This window comes from Cyprinus carpio, chromosome B6, assembly GCF_018340385.1.
Source record: "Cyprinus carpio isolate SPL01 chromosome B6, ASM1834038v1, whole genome shotgun sequence".
In the NCBI taxonomy this organism is placed as follows: domain Eukaryota; kingdom Metazoa; phylum Chordata; class Actinopteri; order Cypriniformes; family Cyprinidae; genus Cyprinus; species Cyprinus carpio.
Window position 1 is genome coordinate 11,876,849 of NC_056602.1, and position 26,010 is coordinate 11,902,858.

Below are 26,010 nucleotides of genomic sequence, written 5' to 3' on the forward strand. Positions count from 1 at the left end.
AGCATATCACAAGGTCTGTACTTTTGTGATACTTCCGATCTGAATACCTTACAGTTTCTCTTTAACATTTGTTATATATTCATTTAAGAAAATAATAAAACAGAAGTGGACTCGTCATGCAGCCTTGTCTTACACTAATGGTGCAGCCAAAATACTCTGTTAGACCATCGGTCCCTTTCACACATGATTTAAGTGTTAGAATACATAGATCTCAATGCACTAAAATAATTTCCACCAGTGCCATTCTTATGAGAGTGAAATACAGAAGATTATGCTGAACACTGTCTAAAGCTTTAGAGAAATCAATAAATACAAATACATCCTTCCTTTTTGCTTTGTAAGTATTTCTGAACCACTGACTTGCAAAATAAAAATATTATCTACTGTAGAATAACCTGACCTATACCCTGCTTGTTCTTCATAAAACATATTATTTATTCTAAATAAGATACTAATCTTCTGTTCAAGACTTTGACAAATTAAGCAAACATTTTAAGCACATTAAGCAATTAGAGTAAGCACATTAGGGCCCCCTATAATTTCCTACATAATTTTTTATCACCATTCTTGTAAAGCAGAGAAATCACAGCCTCACCAAATCTCTGGGAAGTCCCGTCTCTAATATTTTTAGAGCATTATGGGACATAACATATGTGATGCTGCTTTTAGCATCTCAATAATGATCCCATCTGGTCCAGGGGCCTTTCTATTACTCATTGACATAAAAACTCATAACAAGTAAATACTACTCTCTAAAATGTCAATCTTCATTAAAACATGGCAACTTCATGATTATTTTACACAATCTGTAACAACATTTTCAAAATCAATATATATATTAAATGGGTATTAAGTCATGATGTAGAATGTTTTAGACAATCACTGCACTGTTAACCCTTGCTGTATTTCTAGGGTAAATAACTGTAAAATATCCAGTGTTTTGCTGTATCATCTGGGAACAGTATTTTTACTGTAATATGAGGTGCATCTTTTAGAAACTTTATATGCAGCTCAAATAATAAAATTACAGTTAATTACTCTATGTACCCATTACAGGTACCCAACTGTAACATTAATCAGTAAATTACGAAAACTACTCGAGTGCGTTATGTCACATTATATTGTGAAGTGTACACACATTCAGGCAGAAACCACCAAGGATTTATGCATTAAAACACACCATACGCACGCACTGACTGCCTTATCCTAAACGCGAAGGTGTTGCCCCTTTAAGGCGCCTGGTGGGTCAAGTCATTTGTTTACTTTTCAGCGTGCATCGTTAGTCAACCAGTTGCAACGTTTTCACGTTTTACAAGCCTTAAAATGGAACCTTCCACAATGAGTAAGTTAAACTGTTCAAATATAAAGTGAGGTTTCTAGAATACTTTATGTGAAGTTATTATTTGTTCTTGGACTCCCTTGGTTTCCGGAAAGCTACAGGTCCTTCTCAAAAAAATTAGCATATTGTGAAAAAGTTCATTATTTCCATAATGTAATGATTAAAAATTAAACTTTCATATATTTTAGATTCATTGCACACCAACTGAAATATTTCAGGTCTTTTATTGTTTTTAATACTGATGATTTTGGCATACAGCTCATGAAAACCCAAAATTCCTATCTCAAAAAATTAGCATATCATGAAAAGGTTCTCTAAACGGCTATTAACCTAATCATCTGAATCACTAATTAACTCTAAACACCTGCAAAAGATTCCTGAGGCTTTTAAAAAACTCCCAGCCTGGTTCATGACTCAAAACCGCAATCATGGGTAAGACTGCCGACCTGACTGCTGTCAAGAAGGCCATCACTGACACCCTCAAGCGAGAGGGTAAGACACAAAGAAATTTCTGAACGAATAGGCTGTTCCCAGAGTGCTGTATCAAGGCACCTCAGTGGGGAAGTCTGTGGGAAGAAAAAGTGTGGCAAAAAACGCTGCACAACGAGAAGAGGTGACCGGACCCTGAGGGAGATTGTGGAGAAGGACCGATTCCAGACCTTGGGGGACCTGCGGAAGCAGTGGACTGAGTCTGGAGTAGAAACATCCAGAGCCACCGTGCACAGGCGTGTGCTTTTGAACCAGAAACGCAGAAGCGCCTGACCTGGGCTACAGAGAAGCAGCACTGGACTGTTGCTCATGGTCCAAAGTACTTTTCGGATCGGATGAAAGCAAATTTTGGCATGTCATTCGGAAATCAAGGTGCCAGTGTCTGAAGGAAGACTGGGGAGAAGGAAATGCCAACAAATGCCTGAAGTCCAGTGTCAGTACCCACAGTCAGTGATGGCTGGGGTGCCATGTCAGCTGCTGGTGTTGGTCCACTGTGTTTTTATCAAGGGCAGGGTCAATGCAGCTAGCTATCAGGAGATTTTGGAGCACTCCTTCATGCTTCCATCTGCTGAAAAGCTTTATGGAGATGAAGATTTCGTTTTTCAGCACGACCTACGCACCTGCTCACAGTGCCAAAACCACTGGTAAATGGTTTACTGACCATGGTATTACTGTGCTCAATTGGCCTGCCAACTCTCCTGACCTGAACCCCCTAGAGAATCTGTGGGATATTGTGAAGAGAAAGGTGAGAGATGCAAGACCCAACACTCTGGATGAGCTTAAGGCCGCTATCGACGCAGCCTGGGCCTCCATAACACCTCAGCAGTGCCACAGGCTGATGCCTCCATGCCACGCCGCATTGAAGCAGTCATTTCTGCAAAAGGATTCCCGACCAAGTATTGAGTGCATAACTGAACATAATTATTTGAGGGTTGACGTTTTTGTGTATTAAAAACACTTTTCTTTTATTGGTCGGATGAAATAGGCTAATTTTTTGAGATAGGAATTTTGGGTTTTCATGAGCTGTATGCCAAAATCATTAGTATTAAAACAATAAAAGACCTGAAATATTTCAGTTGGTGTGCAATGAATCTAAAATATATGAAAGTTTAATTTTTATCATTACATTATGGAAATAATGAACTTTTTCACAATATGCTAATTTTTTGAGAGAAGGACCTGTATATGGTTGCTGAGTTTTGAGCCTCTCCTCACAACTTTCAGTTGCATCCCTGGTGTTGCACAAATTTAATTGATCAATAATTGACCAACTCAACTTGTTTATTTATTTAGTAATGTTTTATTTATCCATTTTTAATTGGTTAGGTCAACATTTGCCACAATGTACAGATGCAAACTGTGCAATGTGCCTTTCCACCCAACTTAGTGTTTTTTACGCACATATAAAAAGACAACCAACATAGAGCAAATTTTCAATATGCCTGTGGAATGCAGAAAGTGCCCTTGTACATTTAAGAAATTCTCCTCGTTTAGGTCTCATATGCACAGGAAATCACAGGCAGTCACAAAAATCAAGATCACGTTATACATAGGCATCCACAGGCGAACCTCCACTGTCAGGTCCTAGGGTGTGCATTTGTGGCTTGTAATTTTTTCAGAGCTGTGCATTTCCACTTGCGAATTCATATTAGAGATGGTAGAAAAGTTTGCTGTCCAGGTGAAGGCTGCTTAAAAAATTTTAGAGTGAGAACATCATTCACCACTCATATATTGCGGAAGCATAAGCAGCCAGGGTCCAGTGCAGCAGTCTTGTCTCCACAAACTGGGTGCGACAGCAACACCCAACAGATCTGTCTCTTGATGGGCAACTTACCTCCTATAAATCTGTGCATTAATAGTGAGGTACCGTCTACATCATCCTTTTTTCAATGTCATATAAATACTGACGAAGAGGCTTTTTTTTTACATAACTTGGCTCTGTTTTACCTAAAGATGCAAGGCAAAATGTTGTTACCTGCCAGTACAATTCAAATCAATTATCGAGGCATTTCAAGCAGTTCATGGTGATTGGAATGCAGGCCCATGCTTGTTAGACTAAAAGAAAAGCTGTTATCATCATCAGATATACCATCATGTGACATAGACAAAACTTATTGATGAACTGGTTACACAAGATCTTTTTAACTTTTACAAAACTTTGTACAATGAGGTGTCAGTTAAAGTCTGACATTACCAGAAAAACACTTCTTCAAAACAAAAGTTTAACTTTGTTGATCCAAAACAGATATACCTTGGGCACTGGACACAGCTGGTAAAGAACGCTTTTGTCATTATGTGCCGGTTAAAGGAACCCTTTGCATCTCCGTTTAGGCAAACATCAGTAAGGGAACAGTACAACCAGTCAAAAATGCTTTATTCTATTTACAAAGTGATGGAGGACATAAGGATGGCACATGCAGCAAGCAAAAATGCCATCTTTCATGAGCATCCATCATCATTATCAATTATGTTGTACCAGGATGCATTTGAAGTTGTAAAAATCCACTTGGCTCGGGTTAAAAATAAACATAAAATCCTGGCAGTATACATGACCCTAGGTGAGATTCTGCCACAGTACCGCTCATTAGTTGACCCAGTGCAGCTTGTTTTACTGTGTAGAGATGAGGGACTTTAAACAGTTTGGTCAGGCAGAAGATCTTCTCCAGCTTTGTTGCTGATCTAAAATATTTTAGAGGATTCTGGATTCAGTCTGTAGATGGCACTATACTTAAAGCAGGGCTAATTGTCATTGTGGGGATAATCTTGGGTCTCATTGTATAGGGTGGCTTTTCTGAAATTTCAGTACCAACAAGGATTTCTGTCTGTACTGTCTAAATAGCCTAATTGACAGAGACACTTTTCGCCAACAATCTTAAATCTTGCCCTAAAAAGAACAAACAGAAATTATGCACATAGTGTTGATCAGCTCACAACTACTGATCAATGTATGGTAGATGGCATCAAATTCAATTCAGTTTTAAATTCCCTTAATGATTTTCATGTGTGTGGTGGACTACCTCCATGCTTAGGACATGATTTATTTGAAGGTATTGTGGCTAATGACTTTGGTAGTTTACATAAAACATTTGGTCACTGTTGAAAAGCACTTCACCCTACAATGAGCTGAATAGAGCCATTACACAATTCAGGGCATTTAGGAAGTGACTCTCACAAATGCACCATGTGCTGTTAAAGCAGATGGCTTGACCGACTTGGTGGTTCAGCTACCACAGAAGTGGTGTCTCTTGAGGCTCTTATCAATTTCTGTAGGAAGTAAAATCGAAAAACCCAGTCGATAGTGATGTTTGGCAGTTCTGCCTTAAAACTGAAAGAATGGTTGAGCGATTTGTGCTCCAAAAATGAGTCATAATGAGATTGGCTACCTCAAGATTTTTAACACAAGAATATGTCTCTGTAAGAAGCTGCTCCTGGTTTCCTTATGAAGTCTGAAAGCAAAGCACTCATTACCTTGTTGGATTATGCTGACCTTATACCTTCATTTTTGGACCATTGATTCGCCGCTGTGGACCCTTAGGTTTGAAAATAAACTATTCATATTTTATGATTACTGTGCGAAGAAAACTGCACAATTTTTTTGCATCTCTTGTAAAAACCTTGGCAGAAAGGCACACAGATGTTTGCAGTCCTATCTAGCTTGTGGCGCAGCTTATTTTTCCTCCTAAAATTCATCTGTCAGTGAAACAACGACTGCAATAAGGACATCTAACGGTGTCACTCAAAGTACTTCAGAGGTATCATGAGTTGTTTATAAAGGACACCAAATATACCCAATGCCTTGTTTGTGATTGTGTTAAGCTAAGTGTCAAAGTATAAGTACTTCTGCTTAGGATCACGTACAATCGTTTGGGATTTATGTCGTAGGGATTCCTTTAGCCTTTTGACATTTGCATATAAATGACAGAATCTGGCCCTGTGGTATACAGTTATATGAGGGTGCTTAATGGGCTAGGTTACCCCCATAGATCATTGAAAGATCCTGAGCATCAGCACCTTCTTTTAAGTTCTCCCCCCATCCAACTTCAAACACGTTCCGAGATTAACTAGATAGCCCTCGATGCCAGACACTAATGGTGCCCGGCTGAGGCAGCCAACTCCCACATTCTCACCACCACACCCACACACACACACACACACACACAAACAACCAACAAACACATTTATTAATTTAGACTATAATCATTACAAATGTATCTGGTATATGCATGTATTGTTTTGTATGTTTTCACTATGGTAGTAGCCTAGTTACCGTTCTTTATTTGTATTAGTTAGACTCTCAATGTTTTATATTCAGTTATATAAGTGGATCTCTTCTTTAAGATCTTGGACATATGTTGTCCTGGGTATTACAAATGATCTGCTTTTTATTCCCCCAACAATTATGTACTGCTGGTTTCGTCTGGTCAGAGGAGAAACTGGCCCCCCGACTGAGCCTGGTTTTTCTCCCAAGGTTTTTTTTCTCCATTCTGTCACCGATGGAGTTTTGGTTCCTTGGCGCTGTCGCTCTGGCGTTTGCTTAGATTGGGGACACTTCATTTACAGCGATATCGTTGACTTGATTGCAAATTATTGCACAGATACCATTTTAAACTGAACTGAGCTGCATGATGACATCACTGAATTCAGTGATGAACTGCTTTTAACTGTCATTTTGCATTATTGACTCACTGTTTTCCTAATTAATGGCTGTTAAGTGGCAGTTGCTTTGACACAAACTTTTTTTGTTTAAAGCGCTATATAAATAAAGATGACTTGACTTGACTTGACATGTACACTAATGTGAGCCTAAAATGCATCATACTATTTGTACCATAGTTTTGGGTTACCAGATAACCAGTTCATCACGCCCATTCGTAAAAATATGCAAATCAGGCGTCATTGAGACAAAGGAAACACTTTCCCGCTGAAACTATATGCCTTGTTATGGGTCAATCCAACCAAAAGGGGTGTTACCGGGGGAAAACCAGATATAAAAAACCTCTTTCCACACCCTAAAAGGTAGCGTCTCCTTAACTTGCGGTTCCCCTGGAGACACCCATCACACTGGGACACCTCGCGACTCCCCTTCCGGGAGGAGTCCGTTCTTGTGGGAGTTTTCAGCAACTTTGTTGATATCACTTCGGAGCAGTCAAACTCATGATGAAATGACGAAGGTTTCACGTCCTAACAGGATCAAACAGGAATCTACGCATTATACATGCACTGCGGACACTTTACTCAGCCAACTACAGAACCAATGCAAGTAACCGCTTGTTAACGATTTAGATGCGCTTCTAGGCTTTGGCCCCTTTTAATTAAGGTGATGAGATCCTTTGATGGTTCTTAACAGGTTGTGATTTAGTTTATGAGTAAATACTTGCGGCATGACTCTCCCACTCTCTTGTGCGTGAGCGCTCGCTTTCTCTCTCTCTCTCTCATTCTTCTCTCCTCTCTGTCTCTCTCTCTGCTGCTCTCGTCTCTCTCTCTGTCTCTCTCTATTCATGCCTTCCTTGCGTTGGCATCTATGAGTTTGAAGAGTTCAGACGCAAAAGCTCCTAAACGCCACCCTCCGTCAAAAATGAGATAATGACATTGAGTGAAAGCTATCTGCACATAGTACACGTTCAAACAAATATGTTTTGCTTCAAATCCTCTAAATCTCAGCCTCAGTCCATTCAGAAATATCAGTTGTTGGCAAAAGCCGCCAGACACCACGTCCCTTTGGCAGCAAAAGCCGCTACGTCCCAAGAACCAATCAGAAGGCGCGAATCAAACAGGCGGTTTCAATATAGCGGCGCACTGAGGAGACGGCTTTTTTTTTTTTTTTTTTTTTTGTTTTTTTCAATACAGGCGGTTTCAATATAGCGGCGCGCTTAGGAGACTGCAGATTGAGATTTTTTACATTTTTAAGATGGAGTACGATTAAATGGATGAGCCTGTCCTACTGACATCAAATGGCAGAAGAAAACGTTGTTTTACCTCAAAACTCTTCCCGTTACCAAGGCAAAAGAAAAACGATACAGTGGAAATGGCTTGGTCGCAAGTGTAGCATGCACTCATAACACTTCTTGGTGCAGTCTGTGTCATTTGAAGGATTCTGTTTTATTTTGGATAAGGAATCTGATTTATTTTACCAACTACAAAGTCAAACAAGATGCCATTCTTCTGTCTCATTTGGATGCTATGCCATGTAAAACGGAGGAGCCAACAAGTGGAGGCTTGAAAGAGAAGAGAAGACAAAGAGATATATCGATCAGTATGCCATTTTTGAAAGAAGATAAAACAAAAGTTCCCATCTGCCATGCTTCAATTCCTGAGCATTTTCTGTAAGTACAAAAGATGTTTCCTCATCACAATTTTTATTTTTTTCCCCCTATTTTGGGGCATTTAGTGCCTAAGTATTTGTTATATATTTTTAGTGTTTTATTTAGTGTTTGTTTCTAATTTTAGTTTTTACGTCGTCAAAGCCATGTTTTTATCCGATTATCTTCCTCTAGTACGTGCTCAGTACACAGGCTATTTTTTCAGCAGTTATTATCTGGTAATGCATCTCTCTGCGGTATTAAAGGACATATATCTTATTTAAAATATTATCCAGTGATGGTCATTAGGCTACCTACATTTGTTAAAAGCAATATCAGAATCAGAAAGAGCTTTATTGCCAAGTATGTTGCACATACAAGGAATTTGTTCTGGTGACAAAAGCTTGCAGTAAACAGAGACAACAACAACACACAGATAATGAAAAATAAAAATAAGTAAATAAAAATACAAACACATATAAAATACATATGTATAAATAAATAAAGATAATGAAAAATAAAAATAAGTAAATCATGTGCAGGGAGCTATAGATGGAATAACATATGGGAGATGGGTGTAATCAAAGAAATATAAGTGATATTGCACAATAGTATTATTGCACAATGGGGAGAGCTTTAATATCCCTGCTGAAAAAAAACAGCTAAAACAGCCTAAGTTGGTTCAGGCTGGTTTTTAGCGGGTCTCTCCAGCTGGTCATAGCTGGTTCATCAGGCTGGTTTTAGAGGGGTTTTGTCCACTTTTTTAGCTGGTTCTTAGCTGGTTTTAAGCTGGTGCAGGAGAGCTGGTCTTATCTGGTTTTAGCTGGTCAGGCTGGTCTTAGCTGGTCAGGCTGGGTCTTAGCTGGTCAGGCTGGTCTTAGCTGGTTTAGATGGTTTTAGCTGGTCAGGCTGGGAGACCACCCGGATAGCATGTTTCTTGTGGCACGAAACAATGTTGATTTTCTGCTTGTTTTTAAAAAATCTCACATACTTACTAAAAATATATTAGTAAATAATTTAGTAAACACACATTCACATTTAGTCAAAATTTTCTTTATTTATACAAATATATACAGTTATAATGTTTAGAGCATATGTTAGAGAATACAAAACCTTCTGTATACAAAGCTTTCTAAAAGACTAATATCGAAAATGCCTTTATACTCAAATACACACAAAGAAGTATAACGTAAATTATAGGCTAATATAAATAGTCTCAAGTTACAAATTAAAAGAATTTACTTAAGAATTAAACTATTATGTTATTTTGTACCAAATATGCCAGTGTCTGACAGCTTATCAGAATTACTGGCCTGAGTTTCGTATTCCCCCCCCCCTCGCCCAAAAGCTTATACTACTGTTCCAACTATTAAAATAGTTCCGTTTTGTATGTAATGGCAAAGTGATTGTATATTTATATTTTTTTTAATTTTTTTTTTATTATTATTATTAAGTTAAGAAAAACGTTTGGAGCATTTTAGTTTGTTAAATATAAAGCAAAAATGAACCGAAACTCAGCGAACAGAATTACATGCCTCACAGACATGATATATATATATATTATATATATATATATATATATATATATTATATATATATATAATATATACCCTGCTGACTTCCATAATTCAGTGCAATTTTGAATTTAAGGGTTGTTTTAGCTGGTGTTAGAGCTTGTTAATAGCTGGTTCCTCATGCTGGTTTAAGAGGGGTTTTGACCACTTTTTTTAGCTGGTCAGGCTGGTTTTAGCTGGTCTTAGCTGGTCAGGCTGGTCTTAGCTGGTTTTAGTTGGTCAGGATGGCTGGTCTTAGCTGGTCAGGGTGGTCTTAGCTGGTTTTAGCTGGTCAGGCTGGTCTTAGCTGGTTTAAGCTGGTCAGGCTGGTCTTAGCTGGTTTTAGCTGGTCAGGATGGCTGGTCTTAGCTGGTTTTAGTTGGTCAGGATGGCTGGTCTTAGCTGGTCAGGGTGGTCTTAGCTGGGTCAGGATGGCTGGTCTTAGCTGGTCAGGCGGTCTTAGCTGGTTTTAGCTGGTCAGGCTGGTCTTAGCTGGTTTTAGCTGGTCAGCTTGGGCTGGTCTTAGCTGGTCAGGGTGGTCTTAGCTGGTTTTAGCTGGTCAGGCTGGTCTTAGCTGGTTTAAGCTGGCCAGGCTGATTTTAGCTGGCCAGACTGGTCTTAGCTGGTCAGCTGGCTGGGCTGGTTTTAAGCTAGGCTGGTTTAAGCTGGCCTGGCTGGTTTTAGCTGGATTAAGCTGGTCAGGCTGGTTTTATCTGAATTAAGCTGGTCAGGCTGGCTCGTTTTAGCTGTTCAAATTGATGATTTTGATTGACAGTTTGATTTGAGTTGATCACATAGTGTTTGACCCAATTTTCCTGTCAGTGATTGTTAAATCATTCCAATTTTACTTTAAATAATCTGCAGGACCACAAGCAACCACTTTAACAATTTTTTATGTAATCTTGCAGGCACTTAAAAAAACATAGCTATTCTAACAAATTTTTACAAAATTATTGGAATGATTAAAATGCTAAAAAAAAAGGGAAAAAAACTATATCAACAATTAACTGAAGGTGAACAATAACAAATTATACATTTTCATTTTTCCTTTCTTTTTTATGATATCTTGTATTTTTGGGGATATGTTATACCCCACTTGTTTCTCCCTCTTCTCTCGCTCTCCTCTTTTAGGCTCCTTTTGTTTCAGTCAGTCACTGAAACAGACTTGAAAGAGAAATCATTTGGGTTATTAATTTGTGTTTTTTATTTTTGTATTTTTAATTAAGAGAAATCATTTAGATTATTAATTTCACATTTTGCTTTTTTTCAGACATAGCAATGAAATTATGTAAAACTTGCAACTTGGAGGGTGTCAGGGGAGGCTTTTGTGAATGTCTGTTTGTGGGACACTCCTTTCCTGACACACTTCTTCTTTGTAAAGTGGCTGTCCCCCACAATGCCACAGCCATCTCTTTTACAAAGAGAGAATCCTTTGTGGTGGATGTAATTTTCCTCCACACCTCTTCTCTAATCCAAATATTGTCTCCTATGTGGATCCAAAACAGAAAATGAATGAGTATTTACTTTAGGCACATCTTAAATTAAAGGCAACTTAAAAGACAAGATATTTAGTAAAATCTTGATTTCCACTGACTTCCAGTAAATTGTCTGAAGTAAAACCTCTCAAGGGTCATTACGTGTTGTCAAAACACTTACATTTTAGCAACTTCCCCACCTAAATTTTTGGATTTTAGTTTGAAAACAATAATGAGGGATATATATTATATATATATATATATATATATATATATATATATATCGTCGCTGTGACCAATGAAAACCACGTATGGTCCCATTTTGCCGATTTTGAGATTTTTTTCGATGGATTGAATGTCCAGGTTCATTTCCGTATACAGTATGCTTCACATATCTACAATGGCCAATGAAAAGTTCGGTGAAATCATGTCATCAGATTTTCCACGTATATCCATTTTGGTGTCAAAGCTGTGCAATCACAGCTCCTGCGTATCTCCCGCCCTGTGGAAGCATCTCGTCCCGGTCTCGTGAAGTTTCGCGTGCAGTTCTAGCAGCACTGATATAGCCCGAATAGCACTGTGAGGTAAAGTATCAGCAAACGTTTGTTTTTTGACCACAACTGTTCTCAAGTTTATTATATGGCTATTTAATAAACTGAGCGTATTCATCTGTCCATATTGAAACTCGACTTGGGGGGCCATTCTAATTAATGATCGGATAAGAACGCGTAGCGACCACCGTTACTGTAAATTATGCACGTATGTCCATTTAAACTCAATTTTGGTCAAATGTGGATTCTTATCACTACACTGGCAAGAATATGGTTTTACATGTAAAGATGCCATGTAACCAAGTATGACAACGCTACAATCAACTGCTTTTTGAAATACGGTTTTTTTTTCACTTCCTGAAAATAACCGTTTCTCTTGGACATACGTGAGTTTCATCGTGCAGCGACGATATATATATATATATTATATTGCGTGCAGGTTGGGCAGTGTTCAGGAAGGAAGGGTCTAGGTAAGGGGCGGAATCTGGCCCTGTCCGCACACGCTAGCCCCCTGCGTCCTTTCAGTCCCGGGGCGCAATTGCTAAGCAAAGATGCTATTTCCTACCAATTTTTGTTGCATTACATGGTGACAGTTCACAGTTGCACTGTTCAAGTGTTTTTATCCAAGATTAAGATTTTGGGTCTTAACAAATCTTTTCTTTCAGTATCTTAATTTTTAGGACCCTATATGATTCCATTCCCAGCAATACGGTGGAGTCCCAGTATGGTTGCTGAGATGTGGGTCACTTCACATTCAATTGATACTTTTCTTTTAAATAGAAATGTCTGCAGAATAATGTTGAAACTAGAATTGTAGTTTTTGTTTCCATCTGTTGTTAAAACAATTGCATAAAACATATATGTGCTAAATTATCGCTGAGAAGGATGTTGAGACATCTTTAATACTTCCTGAGTTATAGGCATTCAAAACCTCAGAAATAAATAAATAACAAGAAAAAAAAACACAAAATGATTTTTCCCATTTTTGAATGGCCACCATTGGCATATGAATGCAACAAAGAGAGCCAGAATTCTTCCACCGTATTCCTTCAAATATTGATCTACGAAGATTAACAATATTTCAGGGGAACATAATCTGGTATTTATTGATTGTTTTCCTCATTGTGATCTCCCACTGTGTGTATTTCTTTATATATATATATATAGCTGAAAGGACCTGTAGTTTTTGACCAGCGCAGACGTACCCTCAAACATTCTTCAAAATATCATCTTTTGGCGTTACCACAGAAGTAAAAATTATACAAGTTTTAAAATAGACATATAGGTAAGTAAATGATGACATAAATTTTCATTTCTGGGGTTAAATATTCCTCTAAGCGGTAGCCACCAATCAGCTTGGAATGTAAAAAGGCTATGGTTGATCTTTGTTGACCAGGGATGGGGGAAGTTTTTGTTCTCCCCCTAGAATTACCACCCTTCACACCAGTAGCAAGGATCCAATATAGTATAAATATCAGTATTCCTAAGGACCAGAGGAAGAAGATATTATTATTCTCATTGATAGCTGTAAATGTTGTGCTTTTCCTTGACTGAAGTACTTTGCCTACCACATAAGACCGGCATTTGTTTTTGAAAGATTTTAATATTAAAAACAAGGTGATATAATTTTACTATACCAAGATCTCTAGTCATTGGATCTTAACAGTTCAAGTGGAACCTTTCAGTAAGGGTAAAATGGGCTTAGTCAGGGTAGATGCCACATTTGCAATTGCGATTAAAAATTAGGCTGTGTGGGATAGGCATGTCAATCAGTTTAAAAGGTTATACCATATAATGTTCTAGATTATCACTGCTTCTTAATTGGATTATTATATATTTTTTTACATTTACATTTAGTCATTTAGCAGACACTTTTTTCTTAATTGGATTATTATATATTTTTTTAAATTTTTTTTTAAAAAAGAAGCAGCAATAATATGCAAGTGCTCTGACAAGTTTTTAATAAAAAAAATTACATTTAAAAAAGTTAAAATATTTACTATATATTATATAATAAATATATATATATAATGGTAATTATATACTTATTAACATTTATATAATATAATATTATATAATATAATAGTATTATAATAAGTATATTATTACCATTATTTGGGGGCAAAGTGAACTTTTTGATGTGTGAAAACAAATGGGGTAAAAAGGCTTGAACACTTGTTCTATGTACCGTGCCATCCTTTATTTCATAAAGGCTCAGAGTTGATTCAGAGTGTTTTTTATTCAGCGGTGGGTTGTTGCCCTCTGGACTATTGGGCAGCTCATCTGGTCCTCCGTAAAGTGTGCTCTCAAAAGGTGCAGAAGGTCTGTTAAGAAGAGATGGACCTGCAACCAACCAAACAATGGTAGGGACAATATATGTTAATACATTAAAATAAAAGGGTGAAGTCATATTCTAATTGAGTGTAATATTACTTCATTACTTGAAGATGCAGTATGCATTTATCTCTCTCTCTCTCTCTCTCTCTCTATATATATATATATATCATACCAATTACCATGTATTATCTATTTAGATATCTCTCTATGGTATAATTTTTTTTTATTACATAATACATATTGTTATGCTTCAGTCTATATTCTAAAATGTCTTAAAGTTCCACAGTCTAGATGCTCCATAATGACAAAACAAAAAACAGAGTTTAGATAAGCCAAATAATCCAAACAACAACACAGGGCAGAGGGAAACCTCTGGAATGTCCATAGATGTCCCTGTCAGAGCCTGGATTTGAACCCAATCTAACATCACTGGAGAGAACTTAAAATGGCCATCCATCAAAGATTTGGAACAATACCTGTTTTTGAGAACTGCTCTTTGTAGCACTTCATTTAGGTTCTGCTGCAGTGTAATGTTAAGGCTTTTGTATGTAGCCAGCTCTGCAACCTATCCCCTTTCTCCTTTTCTAATTCAGCTAATCTTTAGTATTGTAGAGAACAAGAAACAGAAAAAAGTTTTTCTCGTCAGATTTTCATACTAAGATTCTGAAATTTCATTATTAAGGAATTTGCTTATTATAGGGCTATGTTTGTAAACAAATGGAAATTGTTAATTATTCATAAACTCTTACTTATGTTTGAATTCATCCAGCTCTTCCTGTAAGTCTTGCTTTTGTTTCTTTATGTATCTGTATTTTCTTTGCAAATCCTCATATGTTTTTTGAGGTACAACTCCTCCATCATCTTCGTCCTCACTGTCAGAAAAGTCATCTCTCTTCTTGGGTCCATCATCTTCGTCCGGGGCTTCTTTCTTCTCTCCTTCCTTGCCTTTCTTTCTTCAAGAATTTTTCAGAAGGGTTTTTCTTTTTTCGATGCTTCACAACAGTCTTTAGTGTTTTCGGCAAAGCATGATTATTGATAAAAATTTAATACATATGTTGTACAAAATTGTAATAAATCATCACTTTCGATAAATGTTACAGTGTCTAAATATTTAAGGTTAGAAAAAAAATCCAGCTATATTATATTTAAATGTTAAAGACTGATGGACTTAGTCACTATTTGTGATTGTGACCGAGACTGAAAGGAATAGATTCATACATGTTTGGAACCAGTGAGTAAATGATTACAGGCATTTTAGAGTTATCCTTTTAGAGACTTTTCTTGACAACTTTACAAACTAAAAATATCCATTAGAAGGGCTTTTTTTTTTTTTGGCAATACAATGCATTATAACTTGTCGTTATTTTATATTTTGTTTTTATGCATTATATTGCTACATGCTATTAATGATAATGAAATTCAGTGCATTATAGGGTCAAAAAACATAAGACTTACACTTTGTAAGAAATTTGATGATAGTGTTTTAATATTTTTTAAATATATTTAAAGTTATATAACACATAAGTAGGCCTAAAATTCTGAAATATACGTGTTGCCATAATTGTTGTTAAAATTAATTATGAATGTATTAAAATTATTTAAAGTTTGTTGAATACCATCCGCTATTTAGTTTTTTAAAGTATTTTGATTAAATTATATATTTTGTCGTGCATATATAAGCCAGGTTCACTGAAGAGTTCTAAAGAACCGATTTGCGATATGACTCTTAACCAATTAGTTTAAGTGTGTTAATTATTTAGAGTGTTTGTTGTGAATATTATCGTGAATCATTTAGAGTGTGAGTAAAAAAATAAAATAAAAAACCCTGCAGCGATTCAAATGGACTGCCATAGTGAGAATGGTGAGAGCAAGAGGGAAAACGTCCATCCTTGAGGTAAGTCAACAGGTTTAGAAAATCAAAATAAGCTTTTAACAAATAACGTTATATTTTTCTTCTTTTTTTCTTCTTTATGTTTTTTTGTTTTTTTCATCGTTCTCGTATCAGCCTGGTGAACACGATTTTCCTCCTCCATCTCTTCATGGGTCTCTGGAGGTGTTAAATTAAACCACAGATAATGTAAGTAACGCTAACGTTAGATAATGTAGCGTTGGCGAAAACAGACATTTTTACGTCAGTCGAAATCTAAATTACTTCATCAAAATGTAAAGTTACCTTTTATCAGAAGTACCTGTGCTTGATAGTTTTTGTTTTTGACCATCTAAAGATGATGCAAGTGCTTGATAATATGTGTTTTCCCAGTGAACAAGATACAAAAAATCCTGTTTATAATTTTTTGTGTCAGTTCTTTTACCGCACATAGGCAAACATTTCTGAGGGAAAATGCCGTTATTTTTAAAATTCTGTTGGCATTTTTGAAATTCTGTTGGCACGAGAGCCTCAGGCCTCAGGTTGGTAGCACGCGCGCGGTTATCAAATAAATAATATATTATATACAGCGCCGGCGGGCTGCGGTGGGGCATTCGAGGGCCGTCGTTGCCCCCCCTAGCGGTCATTTGATGCCCCTCCTACCAGGCCATGGCGTGGCCCCACAAAAAAAAAAAAAATCCCTTTTAGTTTTTATTTTAATATTAAATGTTCAAACTGTAACTTAAATTAAATAAAAAAAAAAAAAATGGGGAAAATGCATAATTTTGGTTGTTCATGGCACGTTAGGCTTCATCATGGTGAAATGCTTATTGGTCGCCGAGTAAACTTGTTACATTTGATTTGCAGCGCACGCGCAAAATCCATTTCAAGTTGAAGAACAGTTTGTTCGTCTATATTATAGACAGTTGTTAGCAGCTAATTTTTAAAAATTTCTAAAAAAAAAAAAAAAAATGGATTTACAAAAATGGTTTAGACCTCCGCAGCCTTGTCAATCAGCAGACTTAGATACTCCGGCCGCGACCACCAGTACCACGGTAACTCGTTTGTTCAATTCACTTATTGAAGCCAGCCCTGGCTTTCATAAGGCCTACTAAGCAGGTGAATTGTTGATGAATGTTTGTGGGTTCTAACTGCATTTGTGTTTTATACTTGGCTGTCTGTAAAGATATATGGGCTTATGTCATTTCTGCTTGGTGCGTGCATAAACTGCTGGGTGTAACCCAGGTTAAAACCAAGTATTAGCATAAAGTAATAGCAGAATATACATTTATTTTTGTCCTTTATTTATTTTGTTTAGAACAATGAGTCCTTTAGAGTATTTAAAGTCCTTGAAACCCTAAGAAAAAACCGTGTTTAAAGAAATTATTTTATTTGTTGAAGCACACTTTGTATTTTATTTTTTCCATTTCCTGTATTTTATTTTATCTTTATCTATTTCTCAAGTTCTACAAAATTTGCATTTCTACGTAAATCAAAAACTAAAAAATCAGTTAAAACCTTATACCTTGTGTGAGTGGCTCATTATTGTTGTGACATTCTTATTCTCTGTAGGTGAATTTTAGTCTTCTGATTTAACTGGTCCTTATGCAGACATTTGTGTGATGATGTCCAACTCGTTTTATGAAGAAAAAAGCCTTAAGTTTTCAGAAACATCTATAAACGAAAAAACTTTTGTCTGATGGGGGTCTTTTTCAAAGCTTCAAACTGATTCAGTGTTTTTATTTTTGTCGTCGTAATTTGTTAATTAAGTATAAAAAATATATAGCTATTTATCTGTAGGTTATTTTATGTTTTTTATTTAGCCTATATTATATTTATATTATTATTTTCTGTCCTGTTCTGTTGTTTAGGCTATCTGTTCTGGGCCGGGTTTCCCGATAATGATGTAGGCCTAGCCTATCTTAGCTCTTAAAAGTGCTCTCTCTACATGCAAGGTTATGAACGTTAGCCGCAATTCCTCGCGCGTTTCCCAAAAATGTAGGCTACTGAACTCGTAGAACACGAGAAAAGGCTACTACGTGCTACTTGAGTCGCTGTCCATTTGCAAAGTGCTGAACTAGGCTATACTAACTTTATATGGAATCGTATTCTGAGCGTTTAACCTAACAATCGTCATATGTTGTGTATTAGGAATCAAGACAGGTAAAAATAAAAAAATATATATATAATGACATTCTATATAGATAGATCATTGGAGCTAACATTCTAGGGTAGAATGTCATTCTATATATATCATTGGAGCTAACTGACTCTTGCTTTATCCGGTCGGCAAAACAGCAAATTTCAGTCGCTGTCTTCTGCTTCCTCTTTTAGATAAAAACCAAGTCTAAATCGTTCATTGTCATTCTATATAGATTTCCATGCTACTATGACGTTGCCAATGCGTCAAAAAATATTTATCAAACGACAGTGCCCCCCCGCCAATGATCCAATGCCCCTCCAGTAGATCTGCTCTGATGCCGACTCTGATTATATATATATTAAGGTTATCACCCAAACCTGTTTCAAATAAATAAATAATAAATTATGTATATTATGTATATATATTTATATATATATATATATATATATATATATATAATGTATATGTGTGTGTGTGTGTGTGTATATATACAGTAGGTAGACATCCAAAACGTCACGTCTACCGCCCGCTCGTACCGCCGCCGCGGCGTCTGGAAAGTGCATTTGCAGCTTTTTGACCGCTGAGTGGCGCTTTAATCACAAGTTTTCAAACAAGCGCATCAAAGCACATTTTCCCCGCAAATAGACGTCATTTTTTGCCTCGCTGATGTGTTACATTTGACGGCTGCAGTCAGGGGAAAATGAAAGACAAAGAAAAACACTATAGTTAAAATATTTAATATTCACAGATGAAAAGTTTGGTGATTATGAAGTTATGTGCATTTCTTAGAACGAATTCAAGCAGGATAAATGTCAAGCCTGTGCCTGTGCTTTATATTGTTCTCGTACCTAAGCTACACAGTATTACACCAGTATTTTAGATTTGACACATTTAATAGGTGTGCAGTATTATTTATATAATATGAATTATGTGTTATATTATTCAAAAGAAATATGTGGTTTACTTTGCATCAGAGCATATAAAAGTGGGCTATTTTAGTGAGCTAGGCTACATGGATCTATATGCAAAATGTCAATATTCTCATATATTAGGCCTATATTTTAATTTATATTTTAAAATTCCTTTAAAAAAAACAACATGCATTTTTGTTATTATTCGGTACCTGTCCTTTATTTTGACAGACAACTTCTTGGGGGGAAAACATATTTGTCTGTAAGAAATTGTTTGCGTGTTTTATAAATTATTTTCTTTATTTTAGTAAAAAACGTGAGGCACTGTATAATTTCGTTCCCATTATTTAGGCCTAATTAAAAAACAAGAAACGAATAAATTAAACCTGCACGATTTAACTAAATCATTGAAATTCTAAGAGAATGGACGGATTAATAAACGTTTGGTTCCTCACGATTTAAACTCAAGTTCTCTCATTATAATCACCAAAGTGCAAATGATGTAAAAAAGAGCTTCATTAATAGACAACTTCAGTGATTTTTAAAGGGAGCCGCCGTTACTTGCTTACATAGAATTTAAGTAAAAAAAAATAATAAAATTGCAGCGGCGGCATTTAAATGCATGTATTTAACATGTCTGCGTGCAAAGAGTGATGCTGAGTGCATGCGCAGCATTTATTCTTATTTGTTTTATCTTCATTACAAATCTTATTTGGTTTTTAGTTTGGATAATTGCATGTAAAAAATAATTTACGTTGTAATGCACATGCAAAATGTTAATAATTATTCATATTTAAGTGTTTGTGCGAAAAATTATTAATGCGCATGCAGGACAATGAGGCGCCCTCTAGATCACTTGAATTTTTTCCTGATAATGAATTAACTTAAAATTTGTGGTGTCTCACATATCATGAGAAATATATCTACAGAAAGCTTGAAATGTCTTTTAAACAAATCAATTCAGAAAGAAAGCATTATGTAATCTGTGAAGGTTGTATTTCTTTTTAAAGGCGCGTCCATGTGGAGAGAGTCAGCACTGTGAATTTCATCTTGCAGCCGACAAGAAAACATTTGTTTATTAATAAATAATTAAAATGTCTCCTTTTTTTACAATTATTGGGCTACTTCTGCTAATGCATGTGCTTGAGCGCGAAATATATTAAGGCACATTATGTATTATAGATGTAAATGTAGTATAATCCTGCGATTAGTTGAATAATGACAAATGAACGACTAGTAACTAGAAAAATCTTACATGGGAGGCAGACCTATTAAATAGCCTCTAGACATTCTCTGTTAAAGTTTTTAAAGCATTTTTATACGCGTTTGCATAAATTCTTCTTTCAGAACGGTCCTTTAATGGAGAGATGCTTTTAACACTGATTTTTTCCTCTGAAACACAGAAACGAAAATTGAAATAAAATTGATTTCTTTCTCTGCAGATATTGTTGCCTCTGGTTTGTGCATTGTAGCAATAGGCGCACAAAATAAATAAATAAATAAATAAATAAATAATAAATAAATAAATAAATAATAATAATAATAATAATAATAATAATAATAATAATAATGTCTCCAAAAACTCCAAAATGTTTTTTGTCATGTCTGTAACGCATGTGTATTCCCAAATCTAAAAAAGCCTATAAAACATCATAGACGGATCATACTGATGTCTGGACTCTGTTTGGGATTTAGAAAAACATAAAGAGATGGTTCAATATATTGGTTATAGGCTACATTCTGTGAGAATTTATAATTCATAGTCTAAAAAAAAATATTGTTTAGACGAAACAAAATAAAATTAACGCAACAGTTTGCGAATTTATTTATTTATTTTTTGAGTTAAGGCAACTTCCTCTGAAGTTATAGTAACTAATAAACTATATTGCGCTATACATTAGTCAACATTTGAAGTGGATCAAAACCTTTCTTCAAAGTTGCCCTAAAAACAAAATGACGAGTCCTATCTAAACCTGTTCTGCAAGTTTGATACCCTCACAAGACACTGTCCATATGAAAGAACAAGAGATTCACACCTTTATCTCGACCCCCACAAGCGATACAGAATTACCCCCAACCCCCTCCAGCTGAACTGAATTCGGTCTGTTTGTTGGCTGTAAGGAACGGTGTGTTGTCATGTTACTGGGTTGAAACATGCCTGCACTCACAGCAGCCCTACTCTTTTTATTCATTATTTTCCCACAGCCCATATTATTGTTTTCACAAGACAATAATAATAAAACACAATTATCAATTGATAATTAATCATTATTTTAACGAAAATCATTGTTATTTGTGAACGTAGCGTTTGCGGAAGGCTTTAAGACCAAGCGGAGTCCTCCATCAGCTGCTCCCGCTTCACAGCGAGCGGGACTCGCGCTAACTGACCCAGCTTCAAAGTCCGCAAGTAGCAAGACATTTAGAAAAACATTCAGTCTACCTGGAGGAAGACGTATTTCAATTGTAAATTAATGCTGTTAAATAGAGAGTTAAATAGAGAGAGAGAGAGAGAGAGAGAGAGAGAGAGAGAGAAAGATAAGAGAAAAAACCGTGTTGGCTATTCCTAAACTTGGGAGCTCATTATTGAAGTACAAATCCAAACACCAGAAGCAAACTCTCAGTGTTCTTTCATTGAAAAGTCATTTTGTTTATTCACAGGCTATATGGTTGAAATAATATTTTAGTTCAAAACTTTAAGTGCCATTGTTTAAAAATAACATTGTTATAAAAATGCTTTAATTGGCTAACGTTTCTAGACCTTCAGTTGTTATGCTTTTAAATCCCATAACATTTGTAATTTCACAGTATTTTGTTCACCTCCTAAATCACTAACCTTTAAAGTCACAATTCTATAACGGTCAAATTTACTCAGGCCGATGGCACTTTTAATGACATTATTTTTTTTTTTTACACTGTTTTTTTTAGAATAATTGTAGCTTACATAAATAGGTGAAGCAAAACAAATATGAATAATATTTGGATCGTCCCTTATTTTTTCCCCTTATTTTCTTAAAGAATAAACACTTATTTTCTACAAGAATAAACATGATAACATATTATTAATTCATAGAAATAATTTAAGCAATTAAAACCTGATAACATATTATTAATTAATAGAAATAATTTAAGCATTTTAAAAACTTTTTTTAAAAAACTTGAACTTCAATACTATTAAACTGACTTTAAAATCTCAAGGAGTTTATAAGTTAAAAAGGGTAAAATGTCACAGTGCATGTTAAATAGCCTAAATGAACTTGTGTTAACAATATGATTAGAACTAAAAATATAATTCGAATTTTTTTATTTTTTTTAATGAACAATTCCTGTATAAAATGGGACAGCAACCTTTATATCAAACATTTTTAAATCGTCCACAGCTGAGCAAGGGCGCGAGGCAGGTTGAGCGTGCGAAGTGAATGTGCCTGCACAAAGTCATTTTTCAGATGCAATGAAAATAAAATAATTTAAAAACACTGGATAGCCTAGATTAGGCCCAGACTCTGTTCCTAAGTATATAATAATTATAATTACCCTCACAGTAACAAATTTTAACCGATTAATCGCCTATTTTCGTTTGCTGCATGTTATTTTATTTATTTATTTTTTTTAAAACAGGCTAAAAAATAAATTAAGTTTGTGATAGGAAAAAAATATATATAAGTCATGTATAAGTTGCATTTTAATTACATTCAGAAATAATAACGGCTGGCCTAATAATGTTATAATGTGCCAACAGGATATTTTTAGTTCTCTTCACTTTACAACAAATCCTTTAAAATGTTACAAATTTATCAGAACAGAACAATAATTACAAATATATAATTCTAATGGGATAAATAAAATTGCAGCCGTATATAATAATATAGGCTTAACTATAAACAACAAACAAAAAAATAAATGAATAATAATTTAAAGCGAACCATAAGGTAAGGTTGGGCTCTCATTCGAAGGTTGGGTTCAACGTTTCCATATTCGTGATGTTGCCTATTTCAAGCTTAACTATTATTCATTAGGAAAAAACTAGGCTTTGTAGTTCACGCGTGTTTTCAGTATCGACGAAAAAAAAAAAAAAAAAAAATCATAATTAACAAAAATATGCCAAAGTGGACCGCTGCTCGCGCTGAATGGCAGGGTGAACGGCTACTGTTTCCAATGAATGTGCGCGAGGCCACCAGCGCGATCAAACAGCTGAAACAGAAAATACAAAACTTTTTTGGTTTTTTTTTTGGTCACACAGTAAAGGCATAATTCAAAAATGCAAAGTTGTTAGCAGTTTGAAAAATCAAGACTAATAATAACAGAATTAATCATAATTATTGCTAAATGCTGGACCGTTCTCATTTCGATCTGCAAATGGAACCTGAAGGATTTTTTTTTTAAACCAAGAATGAACCAAAATGAAAACATTTAGCTTTTTATCCGTATATATAGGCCTTATATTTAATGACTGTTTAATAACAATAGCAAGCATAAGATCCTTTGTGTAAAGGTCTTCTTTTTAATTTCTGATGAGTAGACTGTAGCCTAAGACTATCCTACATTTTGAAATTAACTCACTGTACATTTTTTAATGTTTTTTTTTAAAGATGGTACAATGTTATATCATAATGTCATTGTTGTTTTACCTCCTCCTTTTATCTCATTTTACAATTACATTCAGTTCGCAATCCGTCCCTTTGCGCCACCTGGCGGTAGTAGTTCGCGAATGAATTTAACACACAGCCCGACTGACTTGCAGTTAACGCCGCGGCCCTGCGCGGCGGTACGCACGGCGGCATTACTCATTTTGGTTTGTCCATCATCTGTATATGTATATATGTGTGTGTGTGTGTGTGTGTGAGCGCTCACGTGTTTGTGTCTATGTACAAGGTTGCTTACTAAAATTTCTCTGTATAGATGCCGAAACAAAAATATAAAAATACCTGTAGCCTGGCAGTGTGTCCATCATACCTGCCAAAACCAGACAAAGGCTGGAGAAGAAGGCTGGTTTTGAGGTAGCTATAGATGTTTCTATTAATTATTCAAATAACAACTTCATATGAAATAAACATACGTATGTAAGTTATAAACTGTTACAATAGTACATATTTATAAAGCCCTTATATTGTTTTAAAGGCGGGAGATCCATCATGGGCAAAAACCTCTCATTCAAACCAGACCCCTGCTGACATGGTATGGTACCCTTCTGAAGCGTCTTTGGTCCTAGATGAGTTGAGTTTAGACTCAGAGGTAGCCAAATTATGGATTCATAATTATAATCATTAAACAACCAACTAATTTGTTAAATTCTTTAGTGGTAGTATCCTGACAGCAAGCTGTTTTTAGCTGTCAAATATAGCCATATACATTTAGATAGAAGATCAGCCACACAACTATTTAAATAAATATTATGAATATTGCTCTGTAGATTTTGCATATTGTCCATGAAAAATTTATTTTATTTATTTTTTTTAGGTAGAAGCTATTACAGGCACAAGTAAGGCCCTTTTGCTTGCAGACCAGACCTATTCGGATGAGTCCTCTTTGGAGGTAAATAAATTATCCTCAGATTCAGAGAAACCTACACTATACTATAGTGCAACAACACCAATAATTAATAAAAATGTAATAACATATTTTCGCTACTGAATATTAATGGTTTTTTGTATTTGTTTCAAAGGTAGAAGGCACCTCAAAGACAAACATCACCTGCAATCATACTCATGCCAGGCCAAAACTGATGCACTTTTCCAACTTAATGAGTTGGCTTCAGACTCAGAGGTAGTATCATAATTTGACATACAGCTCCCTAAAATGTATTTTTTGAATGTCTTTCTAATATATATTGATCAAAGGTCACGTTAACCAAAAATTATCTGTCATTGATAGATTTTTTTAGCAATGGCTAATATAATATAAATCTATGGCTAGGTGTTGGGGATGTAACTATTCAATCAACTCATGATTTGATTCGATTCACGATTTTGATTTTCACGTTTCGATTCACATTTTTTTTTTAACACATTGAGATTTAACAACAAATGATAAATTAAATGTGCCCTTTTAATATTGCTTAGACTAAATGCGGCAAAACATTTCTTTGTGAAATTGAAATATAAACACTATAATATATACGAATATAGCACTTGCATTTGTTGCTCTTTTTGTTGGTTTTGATTGATTCCATTGTCCTCATTTGTAAGCAGCTTTGGCGCAAAAAAGCATCTGCTAAAGGACGAAATTTAAATATAATGTAAATGTAAATAAATACAAATTAAATTTGAAAATTTAAAAACAAGCCCCAAATCAAATAAACAACCCAAAATAAAAGCAATCTATTCATATAAACAAAATAAGACTTTGTCTGTGCTTTTTTCCTTTTAAAAATGGAAGAGGCAACCCCTGCATTTTAATCATGATCCAAACAAAGATGTTGCATACATGCAACATGAGCAGTTTTTAATCTAAATTAGATTAAATTTGAAGCAAAAACAGAATGGTTTGACTTCAATTTTGTGAGGAAAACTAGACATAAAAAAATATTAGCATGAAGCAGAAACGATCAGAGGAGCTGAAACGAGAGACACAGATTCACTCCTCTGCCAGCAGGTGCGCTTAAAGCATTTTCCTTCGTTTCTGCTGTAAACAAAGCAGCGCTGCACTTATGAACTTTAAAATGCATTATACAGAGGCAAGATGAAAAGGAAAAATACCATCTAAGCTTTTCTAAAGACAGTAAGTTCCACTCTGACATACATTCATATAAACTCCTACCCCTAACTGAACCGTGATTTGTTTAGCATCTCAACCGATGTGAATCATCACATATTTGATTTGATTTTCAACTGGCTCACATTTAATCGTTACATCCCTACTAGGTGTGCATTACACAAATTTCGTCCTTTTACTCAACATTGTACATTAAAATCATATAATCCCAATTTTAGCCCAAGCATTATGTAAGGGGAAACAGGCCAATCTAGCTCAAAGGGAATCATTAAGATTTTAAAGGGAATTTGAACAGAATCACTGTTTCACGTCTGATCACTGAAACGGCCAGCGATTCA

The 26,010-nt window shown here is 35.4% G+C and overlaps 1 long non-coding RNA gene across 1 annotated transcript; it reads left to right on the plus strand.

The window, feature by feature from the left end:
• The first annotated feature begins 23,801 nt into the window (after positions 1–23,801).
• On the plus strand, positions 23,802–24,656 carry LOC122137553. Its single transcript, XR_006154943.1, has 4 exons — positions 23,802–23,958; positions 24,080–24,136; positions 24,419–24,493; positions 24,624–24,656. It is a non-coding gene; the product is annotated as an uncharacterized LOC122137553 (long non-coding RNA).
• Positions 24,657–26,010: the final 1,354 nt, after the last annotated feature.